The 16,963-nt window shown below is 40.3% G+C and overlaps 1 pseudogene; it reads left to right on the top strand.

The window, feature by feature from the left end:
• The first annotated feature begins 313 nt into the window (after positions 1-313).
• On the top strand, positions 314-16,515 carry LOC115167458 (aldehyde dehydrogenase family 1 member A3-like; annotated as a pseudogene).
• The last annotated feature ends 448 nt before the right edge of the window (positions 16,516-16,963 follow it).

Genomic DNA, 16,963 nt, shown 5'->3' with positions numbered 1-16,963 from the left:
CTATGAATGAAGTCACACAAAAATGTGTGTATATTGCTACGAATTAAGTCTCACAAAAATATATGTATTTTCACACGAATTAAGCCACACAAAAACGCACAAAATCTGCTGAAATACTTTTTGTACATATTAACACGAACTGAGTGTGAGATTGTGTTGGAAATGTATACACTTGAACGTACTGCTGTCCGTGTTCTACAATTTTGCCATCTGTAGTCTAAAAGCATCCACAGTAATTAGCATCCATTTGAATGGCTTAAGTTCCATACTTTGACACCTTGCACTTTCCCCAATGAATAAGTTGACACGCAAAAATTGTACCTGCCACACATGTCCTTGAGTAGCCGACCGTCAATATAAAAGCGTATGTCATTATATCTTTATCCTGTTACGTTAAACATTCCTATTAACAACAATATTCCAGGAGGCTTTTGGTTTATGATTCCATGCTGCAGATACTGGGGCCTGATATTTTGATAAGGGCAGAGTTGGGTTACCCTCAGCTGCTCTGGGGAGAGAGCGAGAGAGAGAGAGAGCGAGGGAGGATTTTCGCATTCTTATAAAGACCGCTGGATGCGCTTGTAGTGCTCAGTAGACAGACACACATAGAGAATACAGTTGTGGCAGGACTGGACCGGTGACGCAGAATGGCTCAGAACGGAACTACAGAGAACGGGGTGACCGGGGCGAATGGCGATGGGAGCCCTCCCATGTCTTTTCCCCAGCCCGTCAAAGTGCAGGAGATACGCCACACCAAGGTGAGACGCACGTCTTATTAAGTAACATAGCAGCAATCACTGAATAGTGAAAATGTCATGTGAAAAAAAAGTATTAAGCCGAAACATCTGAAACACCGGTATGCACAACTTTCGAAACTTTTTAACTGTTTTGAACTATATAAATATATAAGTTTAGAAACTTTTAACTGTTTTGAACATAGTACTACTGCATTGTTGGGAAAGAGCATTCAATAAAGTAATTTCACTGTGCTAGTTAGTGCACGTGACCATAAAATGTGAAACGTGAGTGTAAGGTATAAGGTATAATATAATGTCAAAGTACATGTTTAAGACATCATAAGGCAGGGCAGGTGAATTTCGTCAAGTTATTCTAATGCATGTTAGTCTGTAGCCTGTGCACAGGCTAGAGTTTGTGGTTTGCCTGTTGGTGTGTTATCCATGTCTTCATATTGGAGTTGGATCCAAAAGATTGCATTAAAAATATATTTGAAAACCAAAAAACACACTTGAGTTATGCTCCTGTGTTATATAGCTTACTGATAGTAGTCTAATGAACAAGTGTAAAACAGTATTTTTTTAAAACTGCATCTTTCTTTGTGTCCAACAGATTTTTATCAACAATGAGTGGCACACCTCTCTCAAAGGAAAGACGTTTCAGACCTTCAATCCAGCAACAGGTGTCAAAATCTGTGAAGTGGAAGAAGCAGACAAAGTATGTACCTAAAACATGAATTCATGTTTGATTAGGCCCATGTCTTAATTACTAAGTTGACTTGAGGAAAAAAGGAATGTTTGCTAAATCAAATGAACAGAATTTGATTACTACTACTGCAGTGATCCTGTCTTTTCTCCACCTCTCTATCTCTCTTCATCTGGTTCTGATTGCCATTTCAGGGACTGCAGGGGTCTACGAAAATATATATATATATAAAAACGTTTTTTTTCTCCAATGTTTTTATGAATATCGCTAGCAACAACAGAATAAACACATTTTTAATTACATACCATAAAAGAGGATAATATTTTTACTTTATTTGTCAACTCCTAATATTGAGAAAATTACACTGACTGGAGCTAATACACTGACTGGAGCTAATACACTGACTGGAGCTAATACACTGACTGGAGCTAATACACTGACTGGAGCTAATACACTGACTGGAGCTAATACACCGTTTGGAGCTAATACACCGACTGGAGCTAATACACCGACTGGAGCTAATACACCGACTGGAGCTAATACACCGACTGGAGCTAATACACTCACTGGAGCTAATACACTGACTGGAGCTAATACACTGACTGGAGCTAATACACTGACTGGAGCTAATACACTGACTGGAGCTAATACACCGACTGGAGCTAATACACCGACTGGAGCTAATACACCGACTGGAGCTAATACACCGACTGGAGCTAATACACCGACTGGAGCTAATACACCGACTGGAGCTAATACACTCACTGGAGCTAATACACTGACTGGAGCTAATACACTGACTGGAGCTAATACACTGACTGGAGTGTCTGACATAGGCTTTGAAAAAGCACCAGTCAATAGGCTACCTGTCAGTAGGCTACCTGTCAGTAGGCTACCAGTCAATAGGCTACCTGTCAGTAGGCTACCAGTCAATAGGCTACCTGTCAGTAGGCTACCAGTCAATAGGCTACCTGTCAATAGGCTACCAGTCAATAGGCTACCTGTCAGTAGGCTACCAGTCAATAGGCTGCCAGTCAATAGGCTACCAGTCAATAGGCTACCTGTCAGTAGGCTACCAGTCAATAAGCTACCAGTCAATAGGCTACCAGTCAATAAGCTACCAGTCAATAGGCTACCAGTCAATAAGCTACCAGTCAATAGGCTACCAGTCAATAAGCTACCAGTCAATAGGCTACCAGTCAATAAGCTACCAGTCAATAGGCTACCAGTCAATAAGCTACCAGTCAATAGGCTACCAGTCAATAAGCTACCAGTCAATAGGCTACCAGTCAGTAGACTACCAGTCAATAAGCTACCAGTCAATAGGCTACCAGTCAATAAGCTACCAGTCAATAGGCTACCTGTCAGTAGGCTACCAGTCAATAAGCTACCAGTCAATAGGCTACCAGTCAATAAGCTACCAGTCATTAGGCTACCTGTCAGTAGGCTACCAGTCAATAAGCTACCAGTCAATAGGCTACCAGTCAATAGGCTACCTGTCAGTAGGCTACCAGTCAATAAGCTACCAGTCAATAGGCTACCAGTCAATAGGCTAACAGTCAATAGGCTACCAGTCAATAGGCTACCAGTCAATAGGCTACCAGTCAATAAGCTACCAGTCAATAGGCTACCAGTCAATAGGCTAACAGTCAATAGGCTACCAGTCAATAGGCTAACAGTGCGGCAAGTGCCGTTCACTGCTGGTAATCTTTCTTGACTTGGACATGTTTGCCAAGACATGGCTAACCTTAGTTTAAACAGCTAAAACTCTTAGCGAAAATCTGTTTGGAGTTACTACCTTTTTAGCTAATAGTCTGTTAGAGACTACACTTCCTCTTCCAATTATAATGTGGGGAGGTCAAAATAATGAAAACTATTTACCAAATCTATAATTTTAAAATGTTGATTACTTCTCATTGCCATTATGATTCACCTGATGATTTTTAAATTTGTTTACCTTTATTTAACTAGGCAAGTCAATTAAGAACAAATTCTTATTTTCAATGACGGCCTAAGAACAGTGGGTTAACTGCCTTGTTCAGGGGCAGAAAAACAGATTTTTACCTTGTCAGCTTGGGGACTAGATCTTGCAACCTTTTGGTTACTAGTCCAACACTCTAACCACTAGGCTACCTGCCGCCCATGATAAGATAAGACATGAAATAAATGTTTTTACTAACGTATGATGGGGGTCCCTGCGTTGCCAGTTTACCTGGGAGGGGGTCCCTGGTCAAGAAAAGGTTGAAGACCCTTGATCTCGGCCTATATGTTCAATTTCCTTTTCCATAGCCTAATTTAAAACCGAGAGAGTGACTGTCTATCAACTCAATGTCAAGGTCCTTTATTAGGCTACAGACAAAAATACATTTTTGCAAATTAATTAGGCCTATCAATTATCATTAGCCTGCTCATAATTGTAACTTATGCAAAACAATATTACCCATAGAAATGTTTTAGGTAGGTTAAATCTGTTGATGTGTACCTGCAGGCAGATGTGGACAAGGCTGTAAAGGCTGCCAGGGCGGCCAGCCAGAGGGGCTCGCCGTGGCGAAGGATGGATGTGTCAAGCCGGGGGCGACTCCTGCACAAGCTCGCTGACCTGATGGAGAGGGACCGGGCACTGCTAGCGGTAAGTTGTGGATATAACGGCCTATTAACATTATTTGTCTCTAGACTGTAGAAGGCTACAACTAGCAGCCTATTGGTCAACTTGACATCTGTCACCTGCGTTGTGAAGGTAGCCTATCATCTAGTTTGGGTGTCCAGAGAGAATTGACAGCAGCAGCGCAATGCACCAGACGCTGAAGGTGCATGATCTGTGATTGAAAATCTTTTCCAAGCTGCTATGTCGCGATTCGAGTAATATATATTTTTCAGTTCTACACTCGTTGCTATATAATCCCCACACAACCTTGACATTCATTCTAATATTGTTGGTGAGTGTCTGTGTGACATTAGGCCTGTGTGTGTTACAAGAGAAGACCGTAATTGGGAAAAAGTTTAACTGACATGGAATTGTATTGACAGTGGACTAATGACAAAATACCAAAATATAGTTTTGGAGTGTAGTATTAATTTAACCTAAAAAAATATAACAGCCTTTTGTCAATAATCAAATAATGTACATACAAAACATCTATCAAAAACATATTTTTAAGTTGATTGACATAGACTGACCAAGTGAATCCAGGTGAAAGCTACGGTGTGATCCCTTATTGATGTCACTTGTTAAATCCACTTCAATCAGTGTAGATGAAGGGGGACACAGGTTAAAGAAGTTTTAAGCCTTGAGACAATTGAGACATGGGTTGTGATTGTGTGCCATTCAGAGGGTGAATGGGCAAGACACAAGATTTAGGCGCCTTTGAACGGGACATGGTAGTAGGTGCCTTTGAACGGGACATGGTAGTAGGTGCCTTTGAACGGGACATGGTGGTAGGTGCCTTTGAACGGGACATGGTGGTAGGTGCCTTTGAACGGGACATGGTAGTAGGTGCCTTTGAACGGGACATGGTGGTAGGTGCCTTTGAACGGGACATGGTGGTAGGTGCCTTTGAACGGGACATGGTAGTAGGTGCCTTTGAACGGGACATGGTAGTAGGTGCCTTTGAACGGGACATGGTGGTAGGTGCCTTTGAACGGGACATGGTGGTAGGTGCCTTTGAACGGGACATGGTGGTAGGTGCCTTTGAACGGGACATGGTGGTAGGCGCCTTTGAACGGGACATGGTAGTAGGTGCCTTTGAACGGGACATGGTAGTAGGTGCCTTTGAACGGGACATGGTGGTAGGTGCCTTTGAATGGGACATGGTGGTAGGTGCCTTTGAACGGGACATGGTAGTACAGTGGGACAAAAAAGTATTTAGTCAGCCACCAATTGTGCAAGTTCTCCCACTTAAAAAGATGAGAGAGGCCTGTAATTTTCATCATAGGTACACTTCAACTATGACAGACAAAATGAGAAAAAAATCCAGAAAATCACATTGTAGGATTTTTTATGAATTTATTTGCAAATTATGGTGGAAAATAAGTAAAACACAAGGCTACCTGCCGCCACTTCTCCAAAAAGTTGAGTCAACTCAAAAAGGCTGTGGAACTACTGTAGTTACTAAAGGATCTTGAGTTGGGCCACCTTGGATTATTTTAGACAGTGATCCAAGCCAAGTTCCAATGCCTTCTCACATGTTCCAATGCCTTTTCAATCGAGTTTCCAGATTGCATTAGGAGTCAGATTTGTAAATGAAACATTACAGATGAGAGTGAAGTCATATTATGGGATCGCATGTGGCTGCTAATTGAAAACATGCTCTGGGAGGGCTGCTTGTGCTGGGGTATCGCTAATTATGCTAACCCCTGTTCTGTTTGTGGGGGAAATAAAGACCAGATTTAGCGTTTAGCTCAAAGAAAGGATACAGGATAAATCTATTGGTGTTCTAGCTCTGTGGCAGTGCTTCGTCTCTCATTATCTGCCCATTTGCATTGGGTTAAATTAGATCTTATTGGTCAGATAGCCTACATATGTCATTGTTGGTGCTGCACTTGATCTGGTTCTCCCATAGAGATAGATAGAGGACTCAAGTGCCCAAAAGTCTGATTTAGCATTGGCAGTGTCATTGAGGCCTTTCACCATTTTGAAGTAGCCAACTCGGTGGGAATTCCAATGGGTTAAGGAAGGAGCACAAATGGATGTAGCTGGTCCGCACTCAAAAAGGAGATTCAAGGTTTCTTTATAGTATTTTGTTAATTCGGGGGTAGGTAGATAGACAAACATTTCGGCCTTCCTAAGCCTTCGTCAGTGTAATTCACAAGGATCACATAATTCCATCAGGGTCATCAGGAGGGATCAGCTAATGAACTATACTCGTAAGCAAACATTCCATAACTGCAGGTGGCAGTAAATCGCCAGCCTTGACTTTATACCTGTTCAGACAACACACTCCAGGTGGCAGTATGCACCCTTTCAGTTTGTTTAACAACTCATAGAAGAAGTACTGGAACAAAATTGACTACTTCAAAATGGAGATGCCAGTGCACTCACAGATGCCATAGTAGGACTGATACAAAGTCCTCTATCATTCTCTATTGGTTCTCCCAAACCCCAAGGTAAATCAAGCGCACCTCAAATACTTTCAAGTAGGCTTATTTTAAAGTATTTGACGTATGTATTTGACCCAGGTTTTTAGTAAACACTTGACTTGTGTCCCACTTGGCATGAGACAGTCAATTAAAGAACTTGAGTATCATAGCACCATATAAGTGTACAAATCATGTTTGACAGTGGGTCTCACCATACAATATTTTTCTCTTCCCCAACACATTCGGCTTAGTGGTTTCAAGCAGCTTGTGTCCGTCAAAGAGTTTAGTAACTTACGTACAGTCACTTTTTGAAATACTGTCAAATGCACAATGTCATGGATTGCTTTTGTCAAGGTTTCTGTCCACCCCTCTGCTCTATAGAAATGATTGTTCATCTAGATTTGAAAAACATTTGATATGACATTCAGATTCAGATGGATCTGTTGTATTTTCTGGTCATCTAATGTTCCAGCTCACAGCAGCCTTGGCTACACAGAGAGACAACCGTGCTAGCGATGGCAGCCATGCCGTACCCTGAGCAGAGACCCTGGCCTCTGCTCAGCCTCCTATCAGCATTATAATTATTAGCATTATTACTTTTCTTTCTGAACCCATGAACTCCCACAGCATATTCACTTCTTGGCGCACGTCGAGGGCATAAAACATTGTTTTGTAGCAGCCAAGGGGTTGATGGTGCTGCGCTTGCAGCCGACTGAGTAAAAGATGACAGAAACTCTCAAAATAGATTTTTGAGAACATATATTATTATTTATTTTTTGTTCCACAACAGATCTTTTTTCCTCCTATTGAGATGATTCTGCCTCAGGTTTCCCAGAAGTTAGGATAGCCTGCATTAATGTGGCCTTAATGCACTATGCTCAATGTTTCTGATTCTCTTTTACAGACTATGGAGACTATAGACACTGGGAAGCCATTCCTACATTCTTTCTTCATTGATCTGGACGGCAGCATCAAAACCCTTAGATACTATGCCGGTTGGGCCGACAAGATACATGGCAAAACCATGCCTGTAGGTAAGTGTCTCTGTGCTGCTTTAAAACCTTTTAGATTGCCAGGCTATTACTTTCACCTACAGGTGCATTATGATCTGTTAAAAGCACGTAGGCTAACGACCCCTTATAACGTCTCATTATCATCTCGTAATGATCCAGTTATTACCATTTCATACATTTATAATACAACAAGATTTCCAAACAGTGTTATTATATGCTTATCACAGGTAATAATGCATTATAACAGCCAGCTTTTATTAAAGTATTTCCCAAAAAGGTCCATGACATGTCAATCTGATCAAGCTGTTTCGCAACAATCCCTTGTCTCTCTCCTTTGTGGCGTAATGGCTCACATAGACTTTCTGTCCACTATATGATTAGCCCACTGGTTCCGCCCAGTCGTCAAGAAACAAGTTAATTAGCGGTCGAGTCACTCAGCCAATCCATCAATTGTCCGCAGCCCTGGGTGGCATCTCGTCCGTCCTCTTAATACTTCCCCCTATTGCAGTGTCAAAAACCATCCTCGGCTGCCACGGCAGGACGTCAGATAGACAAAACAGGCTTCCCTCTTTCCTCCTGATTAGATTCCAATGGGGCAGTTGAGAGACGAAAGGCTGGCGAGGACAAAGGAAGAGGAAGAGGGGGCTGATGGTAATCAGCGAGGTGCAACAGTCTGTGTCGGGATTAGCTGAGAATCAGACACTCCAGATCAGTGGCCTGATCAACGCCTCTGAGCTAGCCCCCTCTCTCCTCTCCTCTCCTCTCTCCTCTCTCTCTCCTCTCTTCTCTTCTCTCCTCTCTTCTCTCTTCTCTTCTCTCCTCTCTTCTCTCCTCTCTTCTCTCTTCTCTCCCCTTTCTTCCTCTCCTTCTCTCTCTCTCTCTCTCCTCTCTCTCTCCTCTCCTCTCCTCTCCTCTCCTCTCCTCTCCTCTCCTCTCCGCTCTACTCTCTCCTCTCTTCTCTCCTCTCTCCTTTACATTTTTACATTACATTTAAGTCATTTAGCAGACGCTCTTATCCAGAGCGACTTACAAATTGGGTGCATTCACCTTATGATATCCAGTGGATCAACCACTTTACAATAGTGCATCTAAATCTTTTAGGGGGGGGGGTAGAAGGATTACTTATCCTATCTCAGGTATTCCTTAAAGAGGTGGGGTTTCAGGTGTCTCCGGAAGGTGGTGATTGACTGCCGCTGTCCTGGCGTCGGTGAGGGAGCTTGTTCCACCATTGGGGTGCCAGAGCAGCGAACAGTTTTGACTGGGCTGAGCGGGAACTGTGCTTCCTCAGAGGGAGGGAGGCGAGCAGGCCAGAGGTGGATGAACGCAGTGCCCTGGTTTGGGTCTCCTCTCTTCTCTCTTCTCTCTCCCTTTCCTCCTCTCCCTTCTCTCTCTCTCTCTCTCTCTCTCCTCTCTCTCTCTCTCGTCTCTCTCTCTCTCTCTCTCTCTCTCTCCTCGTATCTCCTCTCCGCTCCTTCCTCTCTGCTCCTACTCTCTCCTCTGTTCTCAATCGTCTCTTATGTCTCCTCATCCTTTATCCCTCTTACCGCTCTCTGTATCCGGAGCAAGTCACTGACTTAGATCATTATTTTCCTTTTGTAGATATCTGCAAGGCCCTCTCCTCTATCAGCCTCTGTCAGTAGCAACTCCCAGACTAAGATGACTATCCCCTGGTATAATAGTCTGTATAAGTCACTCCTCTACCTGTCAGGAACAACTCCCAGACTAAGGTGACTATCCCCTGGTATAATAGTCTGTATAAGTCACTCCTCTACCTGTCAGGAACAACTCCCAGACTAAGGTGACTATCCCCTGGTATAATAGTCTGTATACAGTCACTCCTCTACCTGTCAGGAACAACTCCCAGACTAAGGTGACTATCCCCTGGTATAATAGTCTGTATACAGTCACTCCTCTACCTGTCAGGAACAACTCCCAGACTAAGGTGACTATCCCCTGGTATAATAGTCTGTATAAGTCACTCCTCTACCTGTCAGGAACAACTCCCAGACTAAGGTGACTATCCCCTGGTATAATAGTCTGTATAAGTCACTCCTCTAACCTGTCAGGAACAACTCCCAGACTAAGGTGACTATCCCCTGGTATAATAGTCTGTATAAGTCACTCCTCTACCTGTCAGGAACAACTCCCAGACTAAGGTGACTATCCCGTGGTATAATAGTCTGTATAAGGTCACTCCTCTACCTGTCAGGAACAACTCCCAGACTAATGGTGACTATCCCCTGGTATAATAGTCGGTATACAGTCCACTCCTCTACCTGTCAGGAACAACTCCCAGACTAAGGTGACTATCCCCTGGTATGAATAGTCTGTATACAGTCGCTCCTCTACCTGTCAGGAACAACTCCCAGACTAAGGTGACTATCCCCTGGTATAATAGTCTGTATACAGTCACTCCTCTACCTGTCAGGAACAAACTCCCAGACTAAGGTGACTATCCCCTGGTATAATAGTCTGTATAAGTCCTCCTCTACCTGTCAGGAACAACTCCCAGACTAAGGTGACTATCCCCTGGTATATAGTCTGTATAAGTCACTCCTCTACCTGTCAGGAACAACTCCCAGGACTAAGGTGACTATCCCCTGGTAATAATAGTCTGTATACAGTCACTCCTCTACCTGTCATGAACAACTCCCAGACTTAAGGTGACTATCCCCTGGTATATAGTCTGTATAAGTCACTCCTCTACCTGTCAGGAACAACTCCAGACTAAGGTGACTATCCCCTGGTATAATAGTCTGTATAAGTCACTCCTCTACCTGTCAGGAACAACTCCCAGACTAAGGTGACTATCCCCTGGTATAATATCTGTATACAGTCACTCCTCTACCTGTCAGGAACAACTCCCAGACTAAGGTGACTATCCCCTGGTATAATAGTCTGTATACAGTCACTCCCTATACCTGTCAGGAACTACTCCAGACTAAGGTACTATCCCCTGGTATAAAGTCCTGTATACAGTCACTCCTCTACCTGTCAGGAACAACTCCCAGACTAAGGTGACTATCCCCTGGTATAATAGTCTGTATAAGTCACTCCTCTACCTGTCAGGAACAACTTGATGACCTAAGAACAGCTCTGGGCCTTGGCCTGGAGTCTGGTTGAGCAGGAAACACTCTCACCTTTAGAACCATATATACCCCTGAGATGGGGCTGCTGGTTTCTGCTCTCTCTACTCTGTCCTCTACTACCTAACCTGTCATGAAAATAATACAAAACCAAAGGAGTTTGGAATTCCTCTCTCCTTAAAAAAAACACACAAAAAAAAAACACTCTGGGTCTAAAAAAGCAAAGGTGCACTGCTCAAAAAGTAGTACACTACATAGGAAATAGGGTGCCATTTGGGACACAGTCCTATTCCCTGTACTCTACTGTACATCCCATGTCTATGGAAATGGAACCTTTGAATAAGCTGTAAAGTGTGGATGAGTCGGCTCACCCAGGACACAGGGAGATAATGGATCCTGGGTGTGTAGGAGTCTGTCTGGCTGTAATCACCACATACATCAATAGCAGAAACAAGACAAGGACAGAGTCCCGGAGTGAGACTATCAGATTGAACCCCGTTATCTAGGCTATCATCTGGGCTGTTTGACATGGTCCGTGTGTGGAGGTGGAGGGGATCATGCAAAATGTCACGGAAGGAAGAAAGGTGCCAAAAGTAGAGCACTATATCGGGAATAGGGTGTCCATTAAGGCAGCATTGGAGTGAGTAAGTTGTTCCCCGCTAGTTGCTATGTCAGAAGGGTGGACCTTAGTTGCACAGATACTGTGGTACAGTAGTGAAAAGGATTTGGAATGTCTTGTGTTGGTGTAAATTCATGTTACTGTGCAGTATTATACATGTATTTTATAATAGACAGTTTCCTGTCTTTGTTTATGTCGGACTACCTTAAGAGTTGTGCTGTTAGAGTTGAGGGCACTAAAAAGTTTGGTGCACCACAGTAGACTATTGGTGAACAATTGCTGCAACGCATGTGCAACATGGCACACTAACAGGTCGTAACCACAGTTGTTTGTGCAGGGTTTTAACAAACCTTTAGTACCACAACACCCCAAGTAAGTACATTCTGCTGAACAGAGTAGTTTAAGGTCAAGTCTATCGCATAAACATTCCAACTTAACTTATTTATAGTTCAAACTGTATTACCCTAAAAAGCCAGTTGACTACTACAGAGAAAGAGGAGGGTGGGACATTGCAGCAATTAAATGGAGGGGGGGAGGGTTAGAGATGGGGGACGCTTTTAATTGCCCCTCCATTCCAAGAAGGTCAAGGGTGACATTTCACTCCAAACAATAGGCTTAATAGTCTGGTTATTGGGGTCTCCTGTATCTGCCCGCTCTATTTCCTTCTATTAAACAGGACTTTCAGCCATGTGAGTAGCAAGGCACAGGGACTTTTAGGACGGGCAGAGGAGGAACATGACTGTGTGCTCCCCGTTTATATGGAGACTTTAATAAGGATATTTTTCACCATCATTTCGAAAATGCAAATGGTTGATGTAGCAAAATAAATGGGAAAGGATGCCACATTTAAACAGACTTTAAACTAAATAAATGGGAAAGGATGCCACATTAAACAGACTTTAAAGTAAATAAATGGGAAAGGATGCCACATTTAAACAGACTGTAAACTAATAAATGGGAAAGGATGCCACATTTAAACATACTTTAAACTAAATAAATGGGAAAGGATGGCCACATTTAAACAGACTTTAAACTAAATAATGGGAAAGGATGCGACATTTAAACAGACTGTAAACTAAATAAATGAGAAAGGATGCCACATTTAAACAGACTTTAAACTAAATAAATGAGAAAGGATGCCACATTTAACAGAAAGACATTTAAACTAAATAAATGAGAAAGGATGCCACATTTAAACAGACTGTAACTAAATAAATGGGAAAGGATGCCACATTTAAACAGACTGTAAAACTAAATAAATGGAAAGGATGCCACATTTAAACAGACTATAAACTAAATAAATGAGAAAGGGATGCCACATTTAAACAGACTTTAAACTAAATAAATGGGGAAAAGGATGCCCCATTTAACAGACTTTAAACTAAATACAACGAGAAAGGATGCCACATTTAAACAGACTTTAAACTAAATAAATGGGAAAGGATGCCACATTTAAACAGACTGTAAACTAATAAATGGGAAAGGATGCCACAGTTAAACAGACTTTAAACTAAATAAACGAGAAAGGATGCCACATTTAAACAGACTGTAAAACTAAATAATGGGAAAGGATGCCACATTTAAACAGACTGTAAACTAAATAATGGGAAAGGATGCCACATTTAAACAGACTGTAAATAAATAAATGAAAAGGATCACATTTAAACAGACTTAACTACATAAATGGGAAAGAATGCCACATTTAAACAGACTTTAAACTAATAAACGAGAAAGGGATGCCACATTTAAACAGACTGTAAACTAAATAAATGGAAAAGGATGCCACATTTAAACAGACTTTAAACTAATAAACGAGGAGGATGCCAACAATTTAAACAGACCTTTAAACTAAATAAATGGGAAAGGAGGCCACATTTTAACAGACTGTAAACTAAATAAATGGAAAGGGATGCCACATTTAAACAGACTTTAAACTTAATACATGAGAAAGGATGCCCACATTTAACAGACTGTAAACTAATAAATGAGAAGGATGCCACATTTAAACAGACTTTAACTAAATAAACGAGAAAGGATGCCACATTTAAACAGACTGTAAACTAAATAAATGGGAAAGGATGCCACATTTAAACAGACTTTAAACTAAATAAATGGGAAAGGATGCCACAATTTAAACAGACTGTAAACTAAATAAATGAGAAGGATACCACATTTAAACAGACTTTAAACTACATAAATGGGAAAGAATGCCACATTTAAACAGAACTTTAAACTAAATAAACGAGAAAGGATGCCACATTTAAACAGACTGTAAACTAAATAAATGGGAAAGGATGCCACATTTAAACAGACTTAAACGAAATAAACGAGAAAGGATGCCACATTTAAACAGACTTTAAACTAAATAAATGGGAAAGGAATGCCACATTTTAACAGACTTGTAAACTAAATAAATGGGAAAGGATGCCACATTTAAACAGACTTTAAACTTAATACATGAGAAAGGATGCCACATTAAACAGACTGTAAACTAAATAAATGAGAAAGGATGCCACATTTAAACAGACTGTAAACTAAATAAATGGGAAAGGATGCCACATTCAAAACAGACTGTAAACTAAATAATGAGAAAAGGATGCCACATTCAAACAGACTGTAAACTAAATAAATGGGAAGGATTGCCACATTCAAACAGACTGTAAACTAAATAAATGGGAAAAGGATGCCACATTCAAACAGACTGTAAACTAAATAAATGGGAAAGGATGCACATTTAAACAGACTGTAAACTAAATAAATGGGAAAGGATACCACATTTAAACAGACTGTAAACTAAATAAATGAGAAAGGAGGCCACATTTAAACAGACTGTAACTAAATAAATGGGAAAGGATACCACATTTAAACAGACTTTAAACTAAATAAACGAGAAGGATGCCACATTTAAACAGACTGTAAACTAAATAAATGGGAAAGGATGCCACATTTAAACAGACTTTAAACTAAATAAACGAGAAAGGATGCCACATTTAAACAGACTTTAAACTAAATAAATGGGAAAGGATGCCACATTTTAACAGACTGTAAACTAAATAAATGGGAAAGGATGCCACATTTAAACAGACTTTAAACTTAATACATGATAAAGGACTGCCACATTTAAAACAGACTGTAAACTAAATAAATGAGAAAGGATGCCACATTTAAACAGACTGTAAACTAAATAAATGTGAAAGGATGCCACATTCAAACAGACTGTAAACTAAATAAATGAGAAAGGATGCCACATTCAAACAGACTGTAAACTAAATAAATGGGAAAGGATGCCACATTCAAACAGACTGTAAAACTAAATAAATGGGAAAGGATGCCACATTCAAACAGACTGTAAACTAAATAAATGGGAAAGGATGCCACATTTAAACAGACTGTAAACTAAATAAATGGGGAAAGGATACCACATTTAAACAGACTGTAAAACTAAATAAATGAGAAAGGAGGCCACATTTAAACAGACTGTAAACTAAATAAATGGGAAAGGATACCACATTTAAACAGACTGTAAACTAAATAAATGAGAAAGGATGCCACATTTAAAACAGACTGTAAACTAAATAAATGAGAAAGGATGCCACATTCAACAGACTATAAACTAAATAAATGGGAAAGGATGCCACATTCAAACAGACTGTAAACTAAATAAATGAGAAAGGATGCCACATTTAAACAGACTGTAAACTAAATAAATGGGAAAGGATGCCACATTTAAACAGACTTTAAAAAATAAATGGGAAAGGATGCCCCATTTAAACAGACTTTAAACTAAATAAACGAGAAAGGATGCCACATTTAAACAGACTTTAAACTAAATAAATGGGAAAGGATGCCACATTCAAACAGACTGTAAACTAAATAAATGGGAAAGGATGCCACATTTAAACAGACTTTAAACTAAATAAACGAGAAGGATGCCACATTTAAACAGACTGTAAACTAAATAATGGGAAAGGATGCCACATTTAAACAGACTTTAAACTAAATGGGAAAGGATGCCACATTTAAACAGACTGTAAACTAAATAAATGAGAAAGGATACCACATTTAAACAGACTTTAAACTACATAATGGAAAGAATGCCACATTTAAACAGACTTTAAACTAAATAAACGAGAAAGGATGCCACATTTAAACAGACTGTAAACTAAATAAATGGGAAAGGATGCCACATTTAAACAGACTTTAAACTAAATAAACGAGAAAGGATGCCACATTTAAACAGACTTTAAACTAAATAATGGGAAAGGATGCCACATTTTAACAGACTGTAAACTAAATAAATGGGAAAGGATGCCACATTTAAACAGACTTTAAACTTAATACATGAGAAAGGATGCCACATTTAAACAGACTGTAAACTAAATAAATGAGAAAGGATGCCACATTTAAACAGACTGTAAACTAAATAAATGGGAAAGGATGCCACATTCAAACAGACTGTAAACTAAATAAATGAGAAAGGATGCCACATTCAAACAGACTGTAAACTAAATAAATGGGAAAGTGCCACATTCAAACAGACTGTAAACTAAATAAATGGGAAAGGATGCCACATTCAAACAGACTGTAAACTAAATAATGGGAAAGGATGCCACATTTAAACAGACTGTAAACTAAATAAATGGGAAAGGATACCACATTTAAACAGACTGTAAACTAAATAAATGAGAAAGGCCACATTTAAACAGACTGTAAACTAAATAGGGAAAGGATACCACATTTAAACAGACTGTAAACTAAATAAATGAGAAAGGATGCCACATTTAAACAGACTGTAAACTAAATAAATGAGAAAGGATGCCACATTCAAACAGACTATAAACTAAATAAATGGGAAAGGATGCCACATTCAAACAGACTGTAAACTAAATAAATGAGAAAGGATGCCACATTTAAACAGACTGTAAACTAAATAAATGGGAAAGGATGCCACATTCAAACAGACTGTAAACGAAATAAATGAGAAAGGATGCCACATTTAAACAGACTGTAAACTAAATAAATGGGAAAGGATGCCACATTCAAACAGACTGTAAACTAAATAAATGGGAAAGGATGCCACATTCAAACAGACTGTAAACTAAATAAATGGGAAAGGATGCCACATTCAAACAGACTCTAAACCTGAAGTAATATGTCATTTGGAGTGGAGAGAGATTGATAATGAGTCTCTTGTTGTTGTGTTGTTGTTTTCCAGATGACACGTTTATGTGTTTTCACCAGACATGAGCCCATAGGTGTGTGTGGAGCCATCATCCAGTAAGTCAGACCAGTGTTTTGTGTTTGTGTCTGTAATAATAATACATGTAGAATCTGCTGGCAGGGTGTGAACAAGTACTAAACACATGCTACTGCTGTACAACAGCTAAACACAATGACTTGGCAAATAGAAGTGGTCAATTTGACCTACATTGACTGAAAGATGCATGCGTACACACCCACCCAACGACCAGAGGTGTACAGTGCAGTGAGTTTACCTTCACTGTAACAGAATCCCCACAGACGATAACCATGGGACACAGATACAGTACAGGCCTACAGTACAGCAGACTGTTGGACATTTACGATAGTGATGGACGCACCAATACTCTCCTTTATTCTAGAGACAAGGGAGGATGTTATCGTGAGTGTGTGTGTGTGTGTGTGGTTGTGTGTGTGTGTGTGTTTGTTTCTGTGCCAAACACAAGAGCCGTTCATCATGCTTTTTACTG

Source organism: Salmo trutta, chromosome 29, assembly GCF_901001165.1.
Source record: "Salmo trutta chromosome 29, fSalTru1.1, whole genome shotgun sequence".
Classification (NCBI taxonomy): Eukaryota; Metazoa; Chordata; class Actinopteri; order Salmoniformes; family Salmonidae; genus Salmo; species Salmo trutta.
The sequence above is the reverse complement of the archived record's forward strand: the minus strand, read 5'-3'. Positions and strand labels throughout refer to the sequence as shown.